This window comes from Hydra vulgaris, chromosome 04 (genome assembly GCF_038396675.1).
Source record: "Hydra vulgaris chromosome 04, alternate assembly HydraT2T_AEP".
Lineage (NCBI taxonomy): Eukaryota > Metazoa > Cnidaria > Hydrozoa > Anthoathecata > Hydridae > Hydra > Hydra vulgaris.
The window spans coordinates 34585001-34590000 of record NC_088923.1 but is presented as its reverse complement, the minus strand read 5'-3'; positions in this window follow the sequence as shown (position 1 = coordinate 34590000).

The window sequence follows — 5000 nt, the reverse complement described above, 5'->3', positions numbered from 1 at the left end:
CAATGAGTGGAAGTTGTTTATCAAAAAATGTGGTATATAAATGTGTTGTTTCCTCTAAGAATGTACCTGATAAACAATATATTGGCATAACAGAGGGTGAATGGAAAAAACGTTTTGCCAATCATAAGCAATCTTTCAAGAATAAAAAGTATTCAAAAGACACCATGCTGTCAAAATATATATGGGAATTAAAAGAAAAAAATATTGATGATTTTATACTGAATTGGTCTATCCTTAAAACAGCGCCTGCATATAACAATATTTCCAAAAAATGCATACTATGCCTACAAGAAAAATTTGAAATAATTACACATGCAAATCAAGAATGCTTATTAAACAAAAGATCGGAATTAATTTCTAAATGTAGGCACGAAAATAAGTTTCTCCTAAAAAACTATAAAAATAAATGAGTTCAAATAATATTAACATTAAGTACCCTTTTTAAAAAAACATTTCAAAAAAATAGCATAAGTAATCATTTCTAAAGAATTCTTTTTATAATAGTGTCAGCAAATTCCACAAATGTGTGAAAATTTACAGTAGTTAAGACATTTGCAACTTCCTGTAATTTAACTTTTGGTATAAATTGAAGTTTTATTAATTTGATCATCCATTTCTGATGAATCTTTGTTGATGAAACACAGTGTTAAATGGAAAAAATTTTTGTTAAGTGATTTTCTATTACTAATATATATATATATATATATATATATATATATATATATATATATATATATATATATATATATATATATATATATATATATATATATATATATATATATATATATATATAGATCTATAGTTTGTTGGCTTTGGGAAGAGCGGAAGGAAAAAAGTGATTCTTACGCCAACATATACGTCACTTTTAATTACTTTTAACTTTCGTCCAACATTTCCGTGTTGGACGAAAGTAAAAACCATTAATTTAATTACAAATTAATCGTTTTTTAAAAAAACCACAAAAACGCAAATTTAATTGACCAGAATGTTTTTAAAAACATTCTGAATGTTTTTAAAACATTTTGAATGTTTTTAACAATATAAACAATGTTTTTATTTTAATTTTTTTTAATAAAATGTTTTTATTTTTATTTTTTTTAATAAAATGTTTTTATTTTTATTTTTTTTACTGTAAATCATGCGCGGAGTGTTGCTACATCGACTATCTTATAGCCTGACTCGCAAGGGAGTGCTGCTACATCGACTGACAAATAGCCTGACTCGCAAGGGAGTGCTGCTACATCGACTGACAAATAGCCTGACTCGCAAGGGAGTGCTGCTACATCGACTGAGGGTTTGGTTGGGGCAGGCAGTCTATCATTATTAAAAAAAAAAAATTCCGGTCTTGCATTTTAATTTTTACTTTTTGTCAACAAAATATGGAAAAAACTTTCGGACAACATCTAAGGGTTCTATATATATATATATATATAATATATATATATATATATATATTATATATATATATATATATATATATATATATATATATATATATATATATATATATATATATATATATATATATATATATATATATATAGTCTGCTTTTGGAGGTTTTAGTACATACACTGATTATCTTATAGCCTGTTGCCGCAAAGAGTATATCAACTGAGGGTTTAGCATGGGGCAACATGTGTATATATATATATATAGTTTTATAGATTGTTGCATTTGGGAGTACGGAAGAAAAAAAATGATTCTTATGCCAACAAATATGTCACTTTTAATTACTTTTGACTTTCGTCCAACATTTCTGTGTTGTCAGAAAGTTAAAACCATTAATTTAATTACAAATTAATTGTTTTTTTTTAAAACTGCAAAAATGCAAATTTAATTGACCAGAATGTTTTTAAAAACATTCTGAATGTTTTTAATAATATAAACAATGTTTTTATTTTTGTTATTAAAATATTTTTATTTTTTTTTACTGTAAATCAAGCACGGAGTGTTGCTACATCGACTATCTTATAGCCTGACTTGCAACAAAGTACTGCTAGATCGACTGACAAATAGCCTGACTTGCAGTGGAGTGTTGCTACATCGACGATCTTATATCCTGACTCGCAAGGGAGTGCTGCTACATTGACTGAGTGTTTGGTTGGGGAAGGCAGTCTATTAAATAACAAAAAAAAAAAATTTTCAGTTTTGCATTTTAATTTTTACTTTTTGTCAACAAAATACGGAAAAACTTTCTGACAACCAGTAGGGGTTATATATATATATATATATATCTGTGTGTATGTGTATGTGTGTGTGTGCGTGTGTGTGTGTGTGGTTTGACTCTAGCAAGACAAAAAAAGAAGGCATAATCTTAGACAATTGAAAAAAAATTGTATCAAAAAACGCTTGTTAGAAAAGAATAAAGTAATTTAGGTATCAGCATGCAGAGAGGTAGCAACTTCAGTAGAAAATGGTAGTGGTAGAAGTAAGAAAACTTGTAGAGAGTGCCTTACATATTGTATGAATAAGCTTTAATTAAGAAAAAAAAAGCTCTAGATTGTTTACATTAAATAAAGAGCATAAAAGAGGAAGGCTAAAGTCTGATGATGATCATCATCATCATCGTCATCATCAAGCTTTGGCCTTCCTATTTTATGCTGTTAATGATAATTATGATGATGATGATCATCATCATCACATCATCATCATCATGATAATAATTAAGTTATGATTTTTATGTTGATCATAATGATATTTATATATATATTTATATACAAAATATAACATGAAATTTAAATTAAAAATATATATACTTTAAGATGTATTAATTCATTCAAGCCTGATCACAAACCCGCTCAAATATCATCCCGGTCACTTACTGTACTCTTGGGGAGGTGAATAATTAAAAAATATATATGTATAAAATTGCCTAAATTTATTTAAATTGTTAAGTACAGTTACTTAAAAATAATTTTTTTACATTTCTAATCATTTCATTGGATTCACCACCCCTGAAAGTAGCCAGGTGCAAATTTTAATAAAAATATCAAATATTTTTAAAGTTATGTAACATGAAACCTATATAGAAACGTTGCAAGTCTTGGGGAACAAGAGAGGGCCTAGCCAACATCTGTTAAAAGTAGAATGGTCATATTTCAGGATCTTGGAGCCAGATTCGACTAAAAACCTTATTTTACTAAGTACTCTCAACAGTAAAAATCAGCAAAATCAGAGATATAGGGTGACATTTTTAAAAGTTTCTGGGTCATTTGACATGGAGTTACCCATTTGACTATTCACATCATGAGAGGTATCTTTTCTAATCAAATCTTCTGTATTTGATGCTGCAATATCAAACAGAGACTTATTAGTAAAGCTCAGAAGTTCAGCCATATAAAAATATTTGTTTAGATTTTTAATCAAGTCCTTTTTAAGACGTATCAGATGCAGTATTATTCTAACAACTTTGTTTTCTGTTTTGTTTGAATTCCTTACATTTTCCAAAATAAATTCACTTTTTTGCAAACTATATATGCAACTTTTTTTTTACCTGTTAGTTTCAAATAAAACCTTGTATGATATAAATAATGGTTTAAAACCTCTCTATTACTTGGAAATTGACTAAATATCTTTGCTTCAAGGGTAAGTGATGATTTTCCAAAAATTTTATCAAGCATCTCATCATTTTTTCTTAATTTAATATTGCTCATATCAGAATGAATATTTTTTTATATAAGCTATTATATAAAAATATACCTATAGATGTAAAAATGTAATTACAAATTATATAAATATAAAACTATTTATAAGAAAACAACTGCATTCATAGTAGAAATTTTCCTTATCTCAAACTTTGCATATGATTTTTATAATTTAATAATTCTTGATAATTTTGGAATAAAAAATTGATTCTTGAAATAAATGTTTTACTTATATTTACTTAATAACAATTGCTGTAGTTATAACACACAATAAGATTGAAAATTAAAAATGTAAATGAGTCATATCTTAAAAACTCTGGATTTTTAAGCTGATCAAGTTTAAGCAACAATTTATTATACCTTAATAATTTGTAAAACAGTTAGACCTCATGACTGCACACAGTTATTTTTATTTAATTTTATTATGTTATTTTTTGTTATATATGGAATCACAATTTATATATATATTTATATATATATATATATATATATATATATATATATATATCTTCCCTTTTGGCAAATACTAATCGATATAAATACTAAAGTTTATGTAACAATGTAAGGATATTGTATGCCAGCATCTAAATAAATAGCAAACATATATGTTTATATCCATAATATGTATGCATAAAGTGCATCTTGAAAGCTTTTATACTTTCTGGAATAAAAGTTTAGAAGCTTTTATTACTTCTCTTCAATTTTAAGTCAAGCCTCGTTCTACTCCACATTTCTTTAGCAGTTGCTTTATTAAACATTAATCTTTTTTTTATCTTTTTTACAAGAGCATCTCTCTTAAGAACAAATGCCCTTTTTATTATTGCAAAAAGCTAATGTGAAAAAGTCCTGTCTGATATTAAGCTCTGTTGTTTTCAGTTTACTAAATCTTGTATCTTATCTCAGATGTTAAGTTCTAGAGACTTCTGGTTAGTCTTCATCAGTGTCATTAACTAAAGTAAGTCTAACATTTGATCTCTAATTCATGGTTCTGATCTTTTTACTTCTCCCCAGAATAAAGCAGAGTTATTTGCAAAGAAATCTTACTCTAATTATACTCTTGAATATAATGGCCATATTCTTCCTGCCAATTAAATAGATTAACCCATTGTTAAACATCCAAATTACTCTGGCTTTCAATGCTAAAGTTAATTCTCAATTAAACATCTCTAGAGTTTGTGTTTTGGACAAGATTTCTATTATAGTCTCAAAAAACTGTTCTCCAGAACTCTCTTTAATTTTTAAAAAGTGCTAAACTTTTAAAAAGTGCTAAATAGGTGGTTCTAATTTTTCAAAACTCTAGAAAACACTTTGACCTCTCTAACTATGCTAGTCTTCACTCTATTATTAGTTTC